Raw genomic sequence first — 9732 nt, 5'->3', positions numbered from 1 at the left:
CCCGATGCTGTGATCGAGAAGAATCGTGCCGAATGCAACACCCTGCATCATGAGTGTTGTGATTAGAGCGAGCACCAATTCGTGAAGCTCGGTGCGCATCTCTCTGTCTCGATGTCTCGCTTGTGGATCCACGAGGACCTACCTACATATCTCGTTGACCCACCCCAGAGGATGTCATGCTCGAGACGAATTAATGCACCGAATGAAACACATGCCTTGTTGGAGTCGTATTATCAATGTGTTTTCTTTTTTGATCGAAGATTTTATGTCCTTGTTTGCCTTGTTGAAGTCATGGTCCAGAATTTCATCCCATTATTGTCTTGCTATGAATGAAGTTTAAGGATTGATTTATTCTCAATCCGACCATGGGAGATAACATATGAATATTTCATTAATTGACCACTTCTAATGAAGTAGTCCGGTGTGAATAGGTTTTGAGCCTATAAAGGAAAATTCTAGCTACCTTCATGAAGGGGACAAGAGTTAATATGTGGTGACATTGTCATGGTGGCAACACTCTATCTATGTTCCGCCTTCTTTAAACCCAAAGTACGATCCATATCCGTATTCCATGGTATGGGAAATTGATGTGGAACTCAAATCCGCCCCTCACCTTCGCTAAGGGGTGATTGAGTGGTCTAGCACCCTTTCTTGTTTATTTTATTTGTTTAAAAACATCAATTGAGATTCTTAATTAGTGCCCAAAAAATTAAATTTTCATTGTCATATGCATAATGTGAGTTAAAGGGTTTAGATTTCTTAACCATTTATTGCAAGTTGGAAAATTTAAGGGGATTTGAGTAATTTCAAATGAGTTTGAGGGTAAAGAAAAAAATATCTCATCAAACACTTTAACTACGACAAATCCACATGTTCAACTTGGTTCAAGTTCATGACATAAGTTGATGAAGTATGGGGATGTAGTTATTGTATGCATTTGTTAATCCTCAACATGATAATACCACGCTCCTCTTATTGTTTTAAGACATGGATTTGATTTTGGCACATGGTGGGATGTATTATTGCATTTAATAGCTATTTTGCTAGATGAAGGGAATAGTGCGGAATATAGCTCGGCCACAACCGAGTAATGAAACACTTCGTTTAAGGATCAAACACAGAAATGGGAAATGGGGAGAGAACACACATACCCACACAGACAATAGAGAGTACACAAGATGTTTACGTGGAAAACCCTAATAGAGAAAAACCACGAGAGCCCACAGACTCCAAACTAACACTATGAAGAAAGAGGGTACACTCAGAAACTCAGAGACAACGACCTCGAGCTCTGTATCTTTGCCAGTCGGCGGTTACAACAGAGTATCGCTTTGTATCTCTCTCTCACTCACTCACTGTCTCTATACAATAGTTATGCACATACAACAATATGACTACATCACATAATGTGATTGCCCTAAGTCATATTTATACTTATATGAACTTAGGGCTATTTACAAATATAGCTTCAATAGGCTTACTCAAAACATATTTACAAATATGTCTTCTCATCTGGTTCTCACCAGGTCTATCTGATCTGGTTTCCAATCCAATCCGGTTTCCGGATCTCTTCCGGTTCTCACCAGGTCCACTTCATTCATAACCGGATCCCATCCGGAGGGACCGATTTCCCAACAACCTCCCCCTTCACTCCGGCATGGGATGTCTCGTCAGCCTGATCTACTTTCGACACACATCCAACTTGTCGGTTGTCAGCACCTTGGTCAGCATATCCGACCCGTTCTCCTCCGTGTGGATCTTTGTCAGCACAAAATCTTGATCTTCTACTCTCTCCCGGATCCAGTGGTACCTCCGTTGGATATGTTTTGTCCGGGAATGGTAGGCCGCGTTCTTTGCAAGGTGGATAGCACATTGACTGTCGCAGTAGAGCCGATATTCCTCCTGTTGGATCCCTAGATCTCTGATGAAGTGCTTCATCTAGATTATCTCCTTGTCGGCTTCTACAGCTGCCATGTACTCCGCCTCCGTGGTTGACAACGCAACCGTCTTCTGCAACCTCGACTGCCATGATACAGCCCCCCCTGCATAAGTCATGACATATCCGAATGTAGAGTGGCTGGTATCCGCATCAGCCGACATATTTGAATCCGTGGATTCTTCAAGTTGGGGATTACCAGAGCCGAACCGGAGGCACATACTCGAGGTGCCTTTCAAATACTAGAGTATCTACTTGACCGCATTCCAGTGTTCTTTTCTGGGATTGCTCATGAATCAGCTCACCATTCCAACTGCATATCTGATATCCAGCCGGGTACATACCATGGCATACATCAGGCTTCCAACAATAGAGGCATATGGTATCTTCATCATATTCGTCTTCTCCGCCTTTGTCCTCGGACTTTGTTTTCCGAATAGCTTGCAGTTTAACAGAAGTGTCGATCTGACCAGCTTCGCCTCCGACATGTTGAACATTGAAGCACCTTTGTCATGTACTTCTCCTGTGACAACCACAACAACTTCTTCGACTGGTCCCAGATGATGTGCATTCCCAACATCTGTCTTGCTGGACCCAAGTCTTTCATTGAGAAGTTCTGGTTCAGAGCCTTCTTTAGCATTCGAATATTGCCTTGGTCTCGTTTGACGATTAGCATATCATCCACATATAGGAGAAGTATCAGGAAATCTCCTCCGTCAAATTTCTTCACAAACACGCAGTGATCGGCCTGCATCTTGTGGTACCCTTGGTTGGTCATGAAGGAGTCGAACTTCTGGTACCATTGCCGGGGAGCTTGCTTCAATCCATATAAGCTCTTCTTCAATCGACACACTAGGTGCTTCTTCCCTTTCTTCTCAAATCCTTCCGGTTGATGCATGTAGATCTCTTCTTTGAGGTTGCCATGTAGGAATGCCATCTTGACGTCCAGTTGCTCTTCATCGAGGTCCATGCTTGCCGCTATGCCCAATACCATCCGGATGGATGTCATCTTTACTACCGGGGCAAAGATCTCATTGAAATCCACTCCTTTCTTCTGTTGGAAGCCCTTCACCACGATCCAGGCTTTGTACCTTGGTGGATTTCCGGCGTCTCTCGGTTTCAGCTTATACATCCACTTGTTCCGGAGTGCTCTCTTCCCTTTCGGCAACTCCGTCAGTTCATATGTGTGGTTCTCATGCAGGGAATCCATCTCATCCTACATGGCACTCAACCACTTGCAGCTATGGGTGTCTCTTTGCTTCTTCGAAGCTTTCCAGCTCCCCCTCATCGGTTAGCAACACATGCTTTGCATCCGGAAATCTCCGGGGAGCTCTTCTCTCTTGGAGAGGATATCTCCGTCCCTGGTTTCTGACTATCGGTTCCTCCGTCTGTTCCTCATCCTCATCCGATTTGGGATCTTGTCTAGTTCTGGTGTCTTCTTCTTCTTCGTCTTCTTCTTCGGTTGGTTTGGTTTCCTGTCCGTATCCGGCCGGTTTGTCGAGTGTCATCCGGTTACCGGCTAACATCCAGTTTTCAACCGAGTAGGTCCTTGTGTCCTCAGGCCGGTTTTCATTGGATGATCCAGAGTTGATCATCTTCTTCTTCGACTCCTAGTCGGCAATGGTTCTGTCTTCCATGAAGACTATGTCCCAACTCCGGAACACCTTCTTGTCGACCAGATCCCACACCCGGTAACTGAACTCATCATCGTCGTATCCAAGAAATATGCATGGCCGGGACTTCGGATCCAACTTTGCTCTCTTGTCCTTCACCACATGCACGTATGCGAGACACCCGAACACCTTCAGATGCCGGTAAGATACATCTTTATTCGCCCATACTTTTTGAGGTGAGTCTCCTCCCAAGGGTAATGAGGGTGATCTGTTTATCACATAGGTCACCGTCGTCAACGCCTCAGACCAAAACGTATTGGGTAACTTGGCATGTGTGAGCATGCTCCGGACTCTTTCCATTATGGTTCGGTTCATCCTTTCGGCCAACCCATTCAATTCCGGCATCTTTGGCACAGTAAATTCGAGCCGGATTCCCTTCGACGGACAATACTCCTCGAACTACCCCCTATATTCTCCTCTATTATCTCCTCGAACCGCCTTCAACTTCCGGTTGGTTTCTCTTTCCACTCTCGCGTGAAGCTCCTTGAAGACGGATAACACCTGATCCTTCGTCTTCAATGGTGAGACCCACAACTTCCGGGTGTGGTCGTCTATGAACGTCACGAAGTATTGCGATCCGGCATGTGACTTCGTGTCCACTTGACACACATCGGTATGCACCAGCTCCAGTGATGCATTCCGTCTCATCGGTGGTCTTGACCGGAAGGAGGTTCGGTTTTGTTTGTCGGCCAAACAATCAATGCACTTCTCAAGTTGCACATACTTCACCGGAATAAGATTGTCTTCGGCAAGCCTCTTCATCCCCTTCTCACTCATGTGATACGGTCTTTTGTGCCACAGCTCACTGGCAGTGTTGGATGCTATGTTCACTTCTTCCCGACATATCTGGGCATGCATTAAGTAAAATGTGTTGACCTTCCTGGCTCGAGCCACAATCAAGCTTCCCTTGCTGAACTTCATGACTCCGTTCCGGATGCTACCTGTGTAGCCTTCATCATCTAGTCGATTAGCTGATATCAGGTTCAGTCGAACCTCTGGAACGTGTCGGACATCCTTCAACAGCAACTTGCATCCGGTTGATGTCGTCAACAACACATCTCCTATGCCGACAATTTGGCATGTGCCTTCATTCCCCATCCGAACACAACCATGATCACCGGTTGTGTAGGATGACAAGCATCTCCGGTCTGGTGTCAGGTGGAACGACGCTCCGGAATCAACAACCCACATTGTCTCATCACTGACAAAGTTTAACTCATTCTTTGTGGTAATGAGCATAAGTTCTTCTTCACTTGTTGCGATCGCCGACGTTCCCTTCCGATCCGAACCGTTTCGATTCGAACTCTTCTTTGAATCGGTGGTGCCGATTTCTTTGTCTTTCCGAAAATGCCAACAGTTCTTCTGGAAGTTCCCCGGCTTCCCATAGTAGAAGCAAGTAGGCCTCCCCCTTGACTTCGACCTCGTCCCCAACTTGTCCTGATTTTGGGGACTCCGATACCGGCCTCTTCCCTAGTTGTGGCCATCTTCCGTGGCCAAGACCTTTGGATCGGTTCCGCATTCCCGGTCCTTCCGGCGAGCTTCTTTATCTAGCAAGCTTGATTTTACCCTTGCTAGGGACAACTTTTTTCCTTCCGGCCCGGCGTTGCCCAACGTGACAACTAGCGTCTCCTAACTATCCGGGAGGGAATCGAGCAGGAGTAATGCGAGTACCTCATCGGCAAGAGGTACTTCCAACGAGGTTGCCTAGTGAATAAGTCCCTGGAAGGCATTCATGTGCTCTGCCATACTGGAGCCGTCCTGGTACTGGAGCCTCACTACCTTCCAGAATACCGAAACCTAATTCATAGCATTCTTGTTCTGGAACATGATGCCAATCTTCTCCCAGAGTTCATGAGCCTTGCTCTCTTCATTGAAGTTGTTGTATAAGCTCATGTTGATGAAGCACTGAATGTATGTCGTCGTCTTCATGTGTATCACCTCCCACATTGTGGCATCGATCTTATCCGGTCTCTTGTCACCGAACTAAACCGGCAACCAAAGATCTTTAACCACCAGCACATCCCTCATCTTCAACTTCCACATTGAGTAGTTGGAGTCAGTGAGCTTGAACATGCCGTCGAACGATTCTTCCATTTCCTGTGTTGTTCGCTCTGATACAGTTTGAAGAGAATAGCGCGGAATATAGCTCGGCCATAACCGAGTAATGAAACACTTCGTTTAAGGATCAAACACAGAAATGGGAAATGGGGAGAGAACGGACGTACCCACACAAACAATAGAGAGTACACAAGATGTTTACGTGGAAAACCCTAATAGGGAAAAACCACGGGAGCCCACATACTCCAAACTAACACTAAGAAGAAAGAGGGTACACTTAGAAACTCAGAGGCAACGACCTCGAGCTCTGTATCTTCGCCAGTCGGCGATTACAACAGAGTATCGCTTTGTATCTCTCTCTCTCTCTCTCTCTATACAATAGTTATGCACATACAACAATATGACTACATCACATAATGTGATTGCCCTAAGTCATATTTATACTTATATGAACTTAGGGCTATTTACAAATATAGCTTCAATAGGCTTACTCAAAACATATTTACAAATATGTCTTCTCATCCAGTTCTCACCAGGTCTATCCAATCCGGTTTCCGGATCTCTTTCGGTTCTCATGGGGTTCACTTCATTCATAACCGGATCCCATCTGGAGGGACCGATTTCCCAACACTAGACTTATTATTATGCTCAAATTTCAAAGTTTTGTGCCTATTCCTATTTCTCATGCACATATCGATCATTCATAACATCCTATGCAAAGTGAACTACAATTTGATACACCACCCTAATGCACAATTTTATCAGCATAATTATCATATCTTTTGACACATAGAAGATCGACTTAATTTGGATTGCAAAGAATCTTAATGTGAAACAAGGTCACAACGGTACACAATAGAAGATTAATATCAATTAGTCCGTTTCAGCAACCTCGAAAGTAGGTGTGATCTGTCCATGTATGGAAAACAACGACTATGGTAACATTATGACTTCCATGGACCATTTCTTGAATATCAGTACACCATGGCAATGTACCGCATCAAGTTTCAACACCCCTTTATAAGTTGTTTTTGCATGTACAAGTTTTGGTGTACATACAATGTCTTTTATTCTATGTTGTAAGCCTTTGGGCAGAAAACTTCAAGTTGTAGCCTTCAGACATTTCTTAATACTATTGAAGAAAAGCTTTCAAGAAAAGTAATAATTTGTGAACCAACTTGTGACATGAAAGTGGGGAACTTGATAAGATACAAAACTTTGGAAAGAGAGGAAGTAAGCAATTCTCTATGGAAAACAACTAGTTGCTTTAGAAGTATGATCTCATGAACCCTCAACCTCATCGTTGGATAAAATCGCCCCTACGAAGTTTCGACTTCTTTTTGTATGATCTTGTGGCATTAGAAGAACATAGGCACATATGTTTTGTCATTTGGCCATATTTCTTACCTCCCATATATATATTTTTATGTTCTTTCCAATCTCATGCATCATTTGAAGGCAACAATAAAGTCAAATCTATTGTATCTCATATATTGAATTCAAACTGAATGAGAGGGATGACATTATTCGAAGGTGTTGTGGACTAGAAATGTAAACGCGAGATGGGGCTAGAGCCAAAATCATGATCCTTGTCTTCTGATCATGCATATAAAAGATGGGGAACTACATGCATGGCAAATGTGTGGGTTGTTAGACATGCTTGTGTTGATTGTGATGGAGATTGGTCCCTTAATGTGTGAAAACATGTGCATTCAAATGTTGATGATGGTTAAATTTCTAGAAACATATTAGAGGAAGTATGATTAATTGTTGTGGATACACATTTGTGGAATATGATATATTAACGTGTGATGCGACATATATCTCACCTTATCTCCATGTTTGTTGATGATTGACATATAGTCCACTCCTATTTCAAAGATATCATAGTCTATAATATTTCAATCATGTGAACCCTAGCATTTAAGGTTAAGGGGGAGAAAAAATAAATACATTAAAAAAAACAAATATAGACGTGTAACAAGAAGAGAAAAGAGGAGAGATAGTGGAGTATAGATTGAGGATCCAAGAGAGAAGATATGAAGGGAAATTCATGAGATTTTTTGGACAAGTTTGGAGGGAGAGAAACAAAAGTTGGAAGATAAATGAATCAGTTATCCTTAAAGAGAAAAGGGGATCAAACATGTCTAATACATATAAGGCATCTATATACAATCATTTTACATTCATTAATAATACTCGACAATGTAATAATTCACTATTCATGTTTTTTTGAGTTTATTTCAAAAGAAAAAATACATGTCCTAGATGCAAACGATTGTCCCACATAGAGCATTCTGCTTCAACCTTTTTTGTTTTCAACGTGTAGTGTAATTTAAGCATTTATAAAAACTAAAATACAACCTCCAAATTTATCAATGAAAATATTCTATACATGGGCTATTAATCAAATTGTAGTTGTTTCAACAAAATATTTATGTGCTCTTTATTCATGTAGTCCTAAGTGAATGAGAATTGGTGGATTTGGCAAAGAGAGTCAATAGGTGATATTGTATAGCAATGATAAATATCTATGTCATCCACAACACTTACATCAAATCGTGGTTGTGAAGGGGATTTTATTTTATCAATTGAATGGTTAGGATCTATTACATCCCTTATGATGACATTTCAAAATTCACCTAATCTATTGGGTGGTTAGCATCTATGACACATTCCATGGCCTATATGTGGCCCATCCATGAGAATAATACATCCATCCATGACCATATTAATAATGCCCATGCACAAGATTGTGCATATATTGTACATCAATGACCAAAATTGACTTGTATATACCCATGTGTGCATGCAACTATTTTCAATAATCACGTTTTACTCTTGGGCCTTTGCTTAATTTGTCGGAGATCTCTTTGAATGGTCATGTCTCATTACTGCTTACTTCTCTTTGTCTAAAATACTTGCTCTCACGTATTGGCCGAAGGTCTCTTGATCCAAACTCTCATATATTGTTTCAACTTCCTTGGTGTCACTTATAAGTATTCTTCTAATTAAATTTTTAATGTGTGTGTGTGCATGCATATCTACACATACAACATATATATTTCCATGTCTAGAGAAAAAGATAGTTTTGTAGCTTGGTGCAATATAGTATAATATGTGAAACGTGAGTATTCACCACTTATAGTTTGCATAATAAGTCTTATTTCTCCATCTAGATGATAGGTAGCAAATTCATTCCATCTATGATTGGAGGGAACCACAAGCCCAATATATTCGAAGCTTTCTACAATTTCAAGTGGTTGATTATTTTACATGATGCATGGTTTATCCTTATTTTGATCCTTCACAAGCATATTCTTCAAATTTGGAGGTGTTGACATATTAATATATTGTGGTGTGCATGTGTTCCTTTGTGCCACCCTTTTAGCTCACCCTTTTTAGGATGCGTGTGCTCAAGTTGACCCACCCTTTTAGCACACCATGTTTAGCCAAGCCAAGCCAACCCAAATGGGTTTCGTTGTATCAACTATAAATTGATTAAGAAGTAAGAAGCTAAGTAGATTGAATTTGATCTCTTATGTGCATATCACATATTGGTGGAGATGCAGGGTACCAGTCCCCCACATCCAAGCATCCGCCTTTTCCGCTTCGTAGGTAGCATCGCCCTCACCACCATCACCGACACTCTTGTTAGTCTCTTGTAGTAGTATCTCTTCTATTAGCACCGCCTTAGTTCACTAGTTAGGCCTCCCGATATCCACCGCTTCATCATCAACATCGCTTCATTGTCTCTATTTTTTAGTTTCTTTCGTGTTCGTGTTCGTGTTCTAGTTCCCGATGAGGGCCACACATGGCTGCTCACTCCTGTTGGTGTTCGTGTTCTAGTTCCTGGTGAGGGCCGCATGGTCGCTCATGCCCGTTCGTGTTCGAGTTCTCGAAGAGGGCTGCACATGGCCGCTCACTCCCGTTCGTGTTCCTGTTCCCAGTGAGGGCCGCATGGTCGCTCACTCTCGTTTGTGTTCCAGTCTCCGGTGAGGACCGCACATGGCCTCTCACTCCAACTATTGTTCGTGTTCCAGATCCCGGCAAGGACCACACATG

This window comes from Azolla caroliniana, unplaced genomic scaffold, assembly GCF_043228905.1.
Source record: "Azolla caroliniana isolate FFs.n. ecotype wild unplaced genomic scaffold, voAzoCaro1.0.p SCAF_11, whole genome shotgun sequence".
NCBI classification, from domain to species: Eukaryota; Viridiplantae; Streptophyta; class Polypodiopsida; order Salviniales; family Salviniaceae; genus Azolla; species Azolla caroliniana.
This window is presented reverse-complemented; position numbering follows the sequence as displayed.